The sequence below is a fragment of the Mustela nivalis genome (assembly GCF_964662115.1).
Source record: "Mustela nivalis genome assembly, chromosome: 3".
NCBI classification, from domain to species: Eukaryota; Metazoa; Chordata; class Mammalia; order Carnivora; family Mustelidae; genus Mustela; species Mustela nivalis.
The window spans coordinates 86128938-86141538 of NC_139022.1; the positions used below are offsets into that span (position 1 = coordinate 86128938).

At 38.9% G+C, this 12601-nt stretch overlaps 1 long non-coding RNA gene across 1 annotated transcript in view; it reads left to right on the forward strand.

The window, feature by feature from the left end:
• LOC309860701 overlaps positions 1 to 12601 on the forward strand; it is an 83954-nt gene that overhangs the window by 70703 nt on the left and 650 nt on the right. The window lies entirely within an intron of this gene.

The following is a 12601-nucleotide window of genomic DNA, read 5'->3' on the forward strand; positions in this document are numbered from 1 at the left end:
TTTAAACCCCACAATTGTGCATGGAAGACCCAAAGTACAACTCTCCAGGAATTTGGGCAGAGATAGATAATCTTCCTGTTGACTTCCTGCGTCACTGGTCACAGTTTATTCAATCTTGTTTTTTTGTTTTTTTTAATGGAACACTTCACGAATTTGCCTGTCATCCTTGCGCTGGGGCCATGCTAATCTTCTCCGTATCATTCCAGTTTTAGTATATGTACTGCCGAAGTGAGTACTCAGTCCTGTATTTTACTAAGGTATAGACCTTCTAGGTTTCCAGCTCTGCCCTCATGGGCTTGCAGACTTTATTCTGTTCTCCTGAGCATCTTAAAATTAAAGCTCTTAGGTACTTTAAAGTACTTAGGTACTTCATACTAATCCCGATCTCTCTCACACACACCCACCCAGGATTAACCAACAAGAAGAACCTCACCTGTGCCTACTGGGATTATGCCCTGCTTCCCAGATTACCTGGCATGTGGGCATTTTTTTTACTATTCCTGATATTTCAACTATACATTTTTGAACCATGTTATATTTTATGTGCTTGGGGAAGGGATTCGGGTGATTGAAGTCACATTATTTATGGAACAGGAAGCACCGAAACTCAAGTTTGCATGAATATAGAGAAACCACACCCCAATTTGGGGCTCAAATTAAGATGTGGAATACCTTAATTATATTTTATGTTCACTAGCTGTATCATATGCCAATTAGAACTCATTGCTTTTTGCCCGGAGGATGTGAGATGGGATGGAGTTTCACAGCTGTTCAAACCTCCTTTAAAGAAGCAGGAATATATTAATGACACGTGAAGGAAGAGACTGGCAAGAAAAGACTCTTCCTGAGTTGATAACACATGGATGAAGTATCTGTCTCTTCATTAGTTTATAAGCATCTTTAGGAGAGGGAAAGTGATATATTTATCTCATCATCTGTGCAGGGGAGCATTGAACTTGTTGCATGGCAGGTGCTAAACAACTTTGGAAACAATAAAGGAAGGAGAGGGTGAAGATGGGAGAAATAAAGGAAAAAATAAAGAAAGAAGGAAGGAAAGGGAGGAAGGGAGGAAGGAAGGGAAAAACGAGGCAGCTCCTATCCATCATTATAATACCCATAGAGAAAAAGAAAACCTAGCCCACCTCCAGAAACTGGGTATTTGGAGCATAAATATAGGTGTCCCTGAGAATGACTCCACATTCTTAAAGTCCAAGTCTTGCAGAGATCATCAATATAATTAAAGAGTTAGCTGCTTGCAGCAGCAATGACGTAAGACTCTTAAGCTACATGCCTGAACTAGAGGAATTTGTGTTTTCAGTAGAGTACAATACTTCAACGCTTCCACAGTGCTGAGGAACATGCTGCCATGGCAGCAAATCTGAATACGTGGATGAGTAAAGATTTCTGAGCTGCACCTCTGTTTGGAGAGTTCTATGTCTTCCTTTCTTAATGACCTAAACTTTGTTTTCATCCCAATAAATTTTTACAAATTTTCACATCTTTTCTTTTGGCAAAAACTAAGTTTCAGAAACAGGTAAAATGGTAGAAAGCTCTCATTTTCCCCCTACTATTGCAGAGACCATCAACTATATAAATGCTTCTTTTCAAAGGGGAGGAGGTTTTATGACTGAATAGTAGTTTCAAAAACCTCTTTCCAACTGAGGGGGAAATGTTCTTTGCTTGGACATTAAGACACGTTAGCCACATCCAAATGAAATAATAAGTGTGAAAGCACGCTGAGAAACAAGTAGCCTATAGAGTCAGTACTGTATTAATGGGGCAAGCATTACACTCTGTGCTAGGAAATGGGACACAGAGAGAAGCATAGGCAGAAACTTGTGTGGCGTATAAAAGTAATAATCTACTCCACTCAAACTGTTCACTCTATATCTTAGTCCAGGCAAACAAAATACCACAGACTTCATGGTTTATCAACAAAGAAAATTTATTTCCAATAGTTCTGGAGGCTGAGAAGTCTAAACTCAAGGCTCCAGCAGATCTGATATTGGTGAGAGTCCGTTTCCTTTTTCTACACCATCTTCATGCCCTGTCCTCATGTGGCAAAAAGGAGGCAGGAAGCTTTTTGGAAACTCGTTTTATAACGGCACTGTGCCCCTTCATGATCTAATCACTTCTCAAAGACTGCATCTACAAACACCATCGTTACTGAGGACTGGGTTTCAACATATGCATTTTGGGAGGGCACAGACCTTTAGGCTGTAGCACTGTCAAACACGCAAATCCCTGCCCCAGAGGTTCAATGCGGGTGACTTGTAACAGAAGAATAAACAAAGGCTCTGAGAGGACCCCTAGCAAGGAAAGGCTAGTGTCACTGACCTGAGTGCACTTGATTCTCAATCGCTTGATTCCTTTTGGGGATGAGGGTGGCCACTTGGTCACAGGATTTGAGTTGCTTTTGATGTCACTTCCTTTATTTTTTTTTTCTTTTAAAGATTTTATTTATTTATTTGACAGGTAGAGATCACAAGTAGGCAGAGAGGCAGGCAGAGAGAGAGAGAAGAGGAACCAGGCTCCTTGCTGAGCAGAGAGCCCAATGTGGGGCTTGATCCCAGGACCCTGGATCATGACCTGAGCCAAAGGCAGAGGCTTTAACCCACTGAGCCACCCAGGCGCCCTTTCCTTTAATGTTTTTAACATAATTCTTAAAATAGCTTTATTGGTTCCCCATCAAGATAGCACTGTTTCTTGAAGCATGATCCATAAACCTCTGGAATCTAGTGATTCCAGGAAACAGAGTCAGTTCTGCAGTTTAGAAGTTAAAGCAGTGATAATAATATACTAGTAATGTCATACCACAAAATGTGTACAAGCTTCTATAGTTGCTAGCAAACATTTTGCTTCACATTTGGCTAAGATCGCTGAATCATTTCTCAGCTTATATGGAAAATATATGAAGAAAAACTAATCAACATACTATTATGCCAATATTAAAAAGGCATGTTATCAAAAGAGGACATTTTAAAAAGCATTAACACATAGTTTAAAATGATTCATGAGGGGCTGTAGCAACATTTTTCTACATATGTCTCCAGAGCCACAGGAAACAAAGGAAAAAATAAATTGTTGGGGACCATATAAAAATGAAAAGCTTCTTCACAATAAAGGAAACAATCAATAAAACTAAATGGTAACCTACAGAATGATAGAAGGTATATGCAAATGACATATCTGATAAAGGGTTAGTATCCAAAATATATAAAGAGCCGATAAAACTCAACACCTCAACAATAAATAATCCAATTTAAAAATGGGCAGAAGACATGAACAGACATTTCCCCAGAGAAGGCATACAGATGTCCATCAGACACATAAAAAGATGCTCAACATCACTGATCATCAGTGAAATGCAAATAAAAACTATGAGACATCATCTCACACCTGTCAGAATGGCTAAAATCAATACCAAGAAATAACTGGTGTTGGTGAGGATGCAGAGAAAAAGCAACGCTGTGCATTGTTGGTGGGGAAGCAAATTATGGAAAACAGCTACTATGGAAAACAGTATGGGCACTCCTCCAAAAAGCTAAAAATAGACCAACCTTATGACCCAGCAATTGCACTACTGGGTATTTACCCCCAAATTATAGAAATACTAATTCAAAAGGATATCTGCATCCCAATGTTTATAGCAGCATTATCTACAACCATCAAATTATGGAAACAGCCTAAGCGTCCATCAAGTGATGAATGGGTAAGGAAGATGGGGTGTGTGTTCAGACACAGACACAGACACACACACACATGCCCCCATACACACATACACCCCTACACACAGTGGGATATTATTCAATGATAAAAAAAAAAAAAGTGAAATCTTGCCATTTGCAACAACATGAATGGCGCTAGAGAGTATTATGTTAAGAGAAATAAGTGAGAAAGACAAATACCTCAGGATTTTATTCACATGTGGGATATAAGAAACAAAGTAAATGAACACATAAAGAAAGAGAGAGAAACCAAGAAACACTCTCAATAATAGAGCACTAATGGGTACTGGAGGGGAGGTGTGAGGGGGGAATGAGTGAAATAGGGCTGGGATTAAAGTGGCACTTGTCATCATGAGCACTGGATGATATATGGAATTGTTGAATCACTATATTGTATACCTGAAACTAATATAATGTTGTATGTTAACTAACTGGAATTAAAAACTCAATTTAAAAATAAAATATAAAAAATATAAATAAATAAATTAACATGTTCATCTTAAAAAGATGATTCATGAGGTAGGTGTGTTGGGATCAGGATCAAAAGGCATCATTTATATATGCTGCTGTGGACTTTAAAGGAGACTGCTAGAACTCCACTGTTTGTAAAGTGAACAGATAGCAGAATATTTTCTTTTCTTTTTTTTTAAATATTTTATTTATTTGGGAGAAAGAGAGAGCATGAGCAGGGGGGAGGGTCAGAGGGAGAGAGAGAAGCAGACTCCCCACTGAGCAGGGAGCATAACATGGGACTCAATCCCAGGACCCTGAGATCATGACCTGAGCCGAAGGCTGACAATTAACTGACTGAGCCACCCAGGTGCCCCCAGAATAGTTTCTCATCATGATCTAATATTGAAGAAAATGAGGAAACTTGATTTAATTATGCCCTGGCCTATAAGCATACATCTGTTTTTGTCCAATGAACAGAAAAAAAAAAAAGGCAGCAAGCATGAAAATCTTTCTATTTTCCATTAAAATATAGGACACTTACTATGACCCTGCTACAAATATTCCAACTCAGTATCCTGTGACAAGATTCTTCAGGGTTGAGAAGATAGCTTATGAGCACTGAGTTTTAAACCGTTAACTTATTGCACTACATGAATCCACAGACCGTGAAAGGTTTGTAGGCGCGTTTAACAGATATCTTGTGACTGAACGGGGTCAGACCACAATGAAGGCTATGCTCCTCTAATGAAGCAAGTCTCATATGTCTACCAAAATGAACAGAAGCAGTGAAAGAAGCAGTGACTGGAGTGAAAAGAACATGGTAATGAACTCTTTTTTTATCTTATACTGGAAGAGGATACACCAAATTTCTGTGGACAGCACCCCCTTTGCTGCTGGTTGTGACCCTTCTTCCTAATGCTTGGCAAAGGAAGACACCCAAGGGTCCTTTGCGGGGAGTTACTAGAAGATGAAAAGCAAATGTCATGCTAATCTCAAAACACCAACTTCTCTGCTTTGTTATTTTGAACTTACAATTCAATGTATCTTCATGGAATTAAATGGTCGGTTACTTAAAGCTTGCTATGGGTTGAATTGTGCTCTCCCCCAAAGGCATATGTGGAAATCTTCATTCCGGGTATCTGAGAATAGCACCTTATTTGGAAATGGGGTCGTGACAGATATAATTAGTTAATTTAAAATGAGATCATCCTGGAGGAGGGCGGTTCCTAATCCAATAGGACTGATGTCCTTACGAAAAGGGGAAATCTGGACACAGGCATGTGTGCGCGCGCGCGCGTGCGCGAACACACACACACACACACACACACACACGGGAAGAATGTCATGTGATAAGGAAGGCAGACCTGCCGCAAGCCAAGGAACGCAAGTGTCAGCTAACCACCAGAAGCTGGGAGAGGGCAATGGAACAGATTCTCTTCCCCAGCCCTCCGAAAGAACCAGCCCTGCCAACAGGCTGATCTCGGACTTGGAAGCCTCCACAACTGTGATACAAACTTCTGCTATTGAAGCCACCCAGTGTGTGGCACCTTCTTAGAGCATCCCTAGCAATGATTTGTATGTAGCAATGATCAATACAAAGCTTGAGGAGGCAGAAATGATATTTTCCATCCTGCATTAATAAAAGTGCAGCACAGTTGGTCCACGCTTCAGATTTCTGCCAGCACAAAACCTCACCTCATCAGAATCACCACAGGGAGGAAGAGCAAACAAGCCAGTGTGTGTATGCAAACGCATGCTCACTCTTCTGAAGAAACGGAAGGCACACTGCTTAATTGAAACATGTTTCCAAAGAGGCGAAAGAAGGGATATCGCATTTAAAACAAACACTGACCCCCGTTGCTAAGTAAATGCCTCACAACATTACTATAGGATCAGACCCGAAAATGAAGTCAGAATTAGGCAGTTGGGTTGAATGCTGTCTATTCAGCAGGATAGACAAAGAGAAAGAGTTGCATTTTGTAAGATAATTGGTTGGGGATGTGCAGCAGGCGTTTGAAAACCATGTCAGGACATTTTTGCATATCAGAAAACAATCTCATTAACACACTTCATGAGACACTTGTGTAGTCAAAGAATTTTAATTATCCCTGAGGCCTGGGACAAGGAGTACGCCACAAACCACTTCCGTGATAGAAAAAAAAAAATCTTTGTATTGCCATCAGCAGTGTCAATCTCCTAATTTCATCATCATTAATATTTCATCACTGTTTCACTGGAATAATTACTACTTTGTACTACGAGTAAAAAAGATGTGCTTATGGAAATACGAGATATGAACAGCACACTTCCTTCATTCGACTGATAGAGTGGAATCTACTGAAACTGGGAACGGAGACAGGGTATGAAAGAAAAAATTACTGATTTCTTGTTTGTGGTTTTCAAATTTGTACAAAACCCAAAGGATAAAAAACAGCCCAAACAACAGTTAAGCTCCCCAAACTTGGTCTGGCGGTTTGGCTCATGCCATTTGCACTGAATGAGACACTGGGTTCCACACAGCTGACTGAGGAGTTTTTGAAATTACTGCTCCTACTCTAACCCCAGATTCTTGATCGGCCCCACCTGCACGCCCACTCAGATGCACGCAGCTCCAGACTCCTTCTGAGCTATTCAGACAGAGGACAGAGCAGCCCACCCACTCACCCAGACCCTGAACAGCCTCACTTCCACAAGCTGTCTGTTAGAATGAACACAAAGGGGACTCACAGGGCCCCTGCTCCTTCACCCAACCCCTTTAGGAGCACTGCTCTGTCATTTTAATGGTAGACCTGCGAGCCACAAGCACTCTGTTGTGACAAGGTGGGGAGTATGCGGCTCATCTGGGATCTGATTGGCAGAACAGCCTTAGTACTTCATAATAGTGCTTAGAAATGCTTACAGAACACCGTGTTTTCCACCTCAGTATAAAACACACTGAGTGAAGCCATGAGCCAACCCACCCCAGAGCTCGGAGGCACCAAGATGATACTTCCATTTCCCCAAGAAAGGCAGTCTTTCTCTTTACTCCAAACACTACAGAAGAGGCATTGCAGCTAAAAGGAAATAAGAGAGATGTCAATGAAATGTGAAGAATTTAGGGCTCTCTCAAAAATAAGAATGGCTTGTCTTTCTAAGAGAATTCAGAGTCCCCTAGGGGAATTTTAAACAATGACAATATAGATTTATCATTCACCCTTTTTGGAATATCTAAATTCAGGGCACTTGGAAAGATCTCAAAGAAACCTCTAAGAATACATGGTGCCTCACGGTTTATGTCGTTCCTGTTCTTATGAAATCCTTATGGATTTATGGAGAAAAAAACTAGTTTTTCCAAATCAATTATGAATATCTCCTATCCCACCTATGGTGCTCTTCCTTTAGGTGTTTTTGCTGCTAATCCTCTTTAATCTCCTCTTTCTTCTCTGTGGTCTTGCAAAATTGCCTCTGCACTATACACACAGCTTAATACTTTCTGCCTTTGAGCTTGCTATGTTCACATGCAGAGAGAGAGATCGAAGAACTTACCCCATCGCTGCACCCGTATCTTGTTTTGTTTGTATTGTTTATCTTGGTTGGTTGGTTTGTAAACTGAAGGAAGCATTTTCATGTTCATACATATACAGAAATAGGGAGAAAGAAATAGTGTAATTAAATAAGGACTCACTAAGAAGGACACATTCACAGATAAGACGGAAAAGTCAGATTACTAAAGAAATAGAGCTATGTCAATTGCAACTCCAAACTTAGGTGGGGACTACAATGCCCTGGTGAGCGGAAGTTAAGCTTAGAAATCCCTGAAACCTCCTTCCCAATTAAAGTACAGATTTTGTTGTGTGATTCTGTGATTGGTTCAGCTTGACTAGAAGTGGAGAGATAGGGAAATGTCATCTCTGCTCATGTTTCTCCTCTTTATGAGTCTCAGTGATGACTAGGGCATGAATGAGAGCCAAGAGTCTTGGCCAACTGCAGACAATCTGGAAACTGTCTTGTTGCCACCCAGGTCTAGTTTTTAAATCATTTCACTCAATGGGCAAGGTTTGCTGAGTGTTCATAAAGGCAACCCTTTTCCATTCCAGCTGTGCCAGTAGCACTCATAATCACCATCTCCTTGATTCAAATGCCATTATTAAATCGTTCTTCTGCTGCATCATGAAAAATTCAGTGAACACGTATTACATGCCAGATACCATTCTAGATCTTGAGTTACAGCCATGAAACATCTGACAAATGTCCTTACCTTCATAAACTTAATTTGTAGTGAGACGAGATGGACATTAGACAAGTAAGTGGATGCTACAGGCAACCTGATAGTTGAAGCTGCTAAGGAGAAAAACAGAGCAGGAAGTGGAATGGGCTAATGGGAGGGCGAGTATGAAAGTTCAGGTGGGATGGGCAGGTAAGAATGGCTGAGAAAAAATATCTGAGCAAAGGTCTAAAGGAGTGGGGAGGACTAGATGTGGATATTTGCAGGAAGAGGATTCTAGACAGAGAGAACAATAAACACACAGGCATGAACATGCACCAGATAGAATTCTTGTCAAAGTATGACATCTTCCTTGTTCTACCAAAATAAATATCACATAGAATAAAACTCTGCTCTAAAAAGAGTAGCCAGCAACATGTGAGTCCTGCACCAATACCTCAGTTTATTCCGCTCAGCCACAATGTGATGGTATAAAATGCATTGGGATTTGGTTTGGGTCCCATCCACTTTATGTAGCTTTCTGTTTTTATGTTATATTGGTGTTACAGAAACACTTCGTCATTGGAAAGATGGAAACAAAACAAAAGTTTATCCAATAAAATGTGAGAGCTCCCCCATCCAACTTCCCCGTTCTAGTTCCCATCTACCTACAGATCTCATTCCTGAAGAAAACACTGTTAATTGTTTGACACACACTCATAAATCCTTTCTCTGTGTATTTACCTACATACATGATAAATGAAAACAGTTTTTTCATGAATGGGCCTCAACAATGTTGGAAGATACAACTGTGTTAATACAGAAAATTATCTACCTCTTTCTTTTCAATGTAAGTGTGGTATTCCATAGTATAAATTTGTTATAAATTACTTAAATTTCCCATTGATAGACTTAGAAAATTTTTTATTAATATTCTGTACTTAACTGATGGAGAATGTATGTGTTTTTCTAGAATAGACATCAAAAATTTAAAGGAGAAGCATAGAGGAGGGTTTAAACACAAATTTTTGGTAACATGTTCATTGAAATTTAATTCATTTACTATAAAATTCACTCACTTAAAGTACACAAATCAGTGGCTTTAGTACATAGTGCAGTCATTACCACAATCAATTTTAGAACACTTTCAAAACCCTAAATACAAATCTCCTATCTTTGGCATTCACTCCTCAACCCTCTCATCATTTTCAGAAGTAGAGACTCATTCATCTACCTCTGTTTCTATGAAATTGCCTATTCTGGACACTTCGTATAAATGGAATTATACAACTTGTGGTCTTTTGTATCTAGAATCTTTCACTTGGCATAATGTCTTCAAGGTCCATCCACATGGCTGCATGCATTATTACTTCATTGCTTTTTATGGCTGGATACTACTCTTTTGTATGGGTATACTTGAGTGTACTTATCCTTGCATCATTTGTTGGGTATTTGGATTGTAATCTGAGTTCCTTAAGTGTTCTGTTTTCCTTGGTCAGTCTAGCTATGTCAACTTCATTGATCTTTTCAAAGAACCACCTTTTTATTTTCTTGATTTTCTCTATTGTATGTATATTCTCGGTGTCATTGATTTCCATTCTAATTCTTATTTCCTTCCATACGCTGGTTTTGGGTTTAGCTTGCTCTTCTTCTTCCAGTGTCTTAAGGTGGGTGTTTAGGTTATTGATGTAGGTATTTATTCTCTTTAAATATAGGTATTTACAGCTAAAAATTTCCCTCCAACTACTTCTTTAGCTGCATCCCATAAATTTTTAAGTTATAATGTCTTTATTTTTATTCACTCAGTGTATTTTCTACTAATCTTTGTGATTCTTCATTGATTCATTAGTTATTTAGGAGTGTGCTCTTTAACATCCACATCTTTATGACTTTCCCAAGTTCCTCTTTGTGTTTTGATTTCTAATTTTATCCTGTTATAGTTGGGGGGGGGCATGTACTGTATAACCAATTTTTAAAAATTTTTGAGGCTTTGTATGTGGTTTTTAGAAACATTTTTCATTGATATTATCAGACGGCCCTCCCAATCAAGTACATAACTTCTCATTATATGATTGTTCAAAAATCTCCAAAGGTTTTATAAAAAACCAAAGTAAGAATATCTCTCATGGGCGCCTGGGTGGCTCAGTGGGTTAAGCCGCTGCCTTCGGCTCAGGTCATGATCTCAGGGTCCTGGGATCGAGTCCCGCATCGGGCTCTCTGCTCAGCAGGGAGCCTGCTTCCCCCCCCCCCTCTCTCTGCCTGCCTCTCCATCTACTTGTGATTTCTCTCTGTCAAATAAATAAATAAAATCTTTAAAAAAAAAAAAAAGAATATCTCTCATAACTTCTTTTCTGAATTGAGTTGGTTTATCATTAAAATAAGTTGAAATTATGGTATTCTTGTGGACACCACAGAATAATAATTAGAGCTCCAATTTGTGTAACACTATGGTCTGTGCATGTGTTACATATTTAAAATACAGTAACTATAATCTTCACTATAAAATAACTATTAATATTTCCATCTTGCAAAGCAGAAAACTAACATTATTTAAGTAACTTGTCCAAAGTCACAGAAAAAATGAGGAAGAATTGGGATTAAGGCCCCAAATTATTTCTACCATCATACTCTTTTCCTAAGGGCAAGGAAAAATGATCACTTGGACCATTGAAAAATGCTTTTTCCTCACCTTTCCTTACTTCTGTAATAGCCAAAGACTTATTCAGACTCATGTTCTGGTTATTCTTGGCAGTCATAAACTTCCATTTTACATTTCTGCTTTTACCTTTTTCCTCTTCCAGAAGACAACTGAATCTTCTAATTGGACAAGATGTTTACTGCCTCCTTTCCAAGTGAATTTACTAATAGTAAAAGGGATTCAGAGCCTATTTCACTTAATGCAAATAAACTAATATTTTCATATTAGTCCTTTCTTTTCTTTTGAATTTTCAAGTACTCCAGAAGCATGGTTCTGAATGTGTTGCTTTTATTTTCTCCATGAATCCATTAGATTGGCCAAGAGTTATCCTAATGAAAAATAACGTCATAAGGACCATTAGTGCGCATAAAGAAGATAAGCAGGGTGAGAGTAAGCTAGGTGCTACATTTTACAAAATCTTTGGAAAGTATTTTTCTTTCTTTTAAAATGAACTTTGATCATCTTATTCAGCAATACTGAAATGTGGAAAATCAGCTATAAAAAACACTGAATAATTGGATTGTGAGTTGCCAGGAGGGCAGTGTATTTTCTGTCTTCAATATACAGTACAGGACTGAAAACCCAGTAGGTGTTCCGTATGACCTGCCAGATAAATTAATAAGCAGTGACATTATTTCTGAGAAGAATGTTTTCATTACCCACTACTGAACTTGTAGTCCTTACTATCCCTCCAAAAGGGTTTATTTATGTATCCTATTCATTATGTGCCTATTATGTGCCAGGCACCATGTGAGGAACTGTGTGTGGCCTCAGAAGTGACCTAAGCAGACACAGACACTGATTTTACAGATAGTCAATCATCAAACAGACACTGAGAAAATTAGATAAAATTGTGATATGTGATTCAATGGAAAGTATATGGTGCTAGAATATCAGATAATAGGCGATCCTCATCGAATTTGTGAAAGGTTTCCTTAGGGGGTGGCATCTAAGCAGACCCTTGAAATAAGGGACTGCTATGCCAATGTGTTCTCTTAGGCCTGTACAGTAGATTTTCTTTTTTTAGAATACTAAATTGCTCATGCCTTTACAAAGGGCATTAATTTCTAGTTATATACCATATCTCCTGTGTTGTTCTGATTGGTACGTGGCCTGAGTAAAATTTATGTTATCTGCCTGGCCCCTGCAGTTCTCTGACTATGTGTTTTGATATAGACTCTTGAATCTTTCAAAAAAAAAAAAAAAGAAAGAAAGAAAAAAAAAAGCAAGTTAGCTCAATCTATGGTAGATAGATAAATGCATTCTAGGGCACTGTCCAGTACATACTTATTTCCTGTGTGTGTATATGAAAGAATGTATCCTTACTCCTGAGATACTTTATTATTTTCAAAATATCGGGGGCATCTGGGTGGCTCAGTTAGTTAAATGTCCAATTCTTGATTTTTCGCTTGGGTCATGATCTCAGGGTCATGAGATCTAGTCTCATGTCAGGCCCCATGCTGATGGTGAAGCTGGCTTAAGATTCTCTCTTTCCCTCTGCTCCTTTTCCCCAATCATGCACTCTTTCTTTCTCTCAAC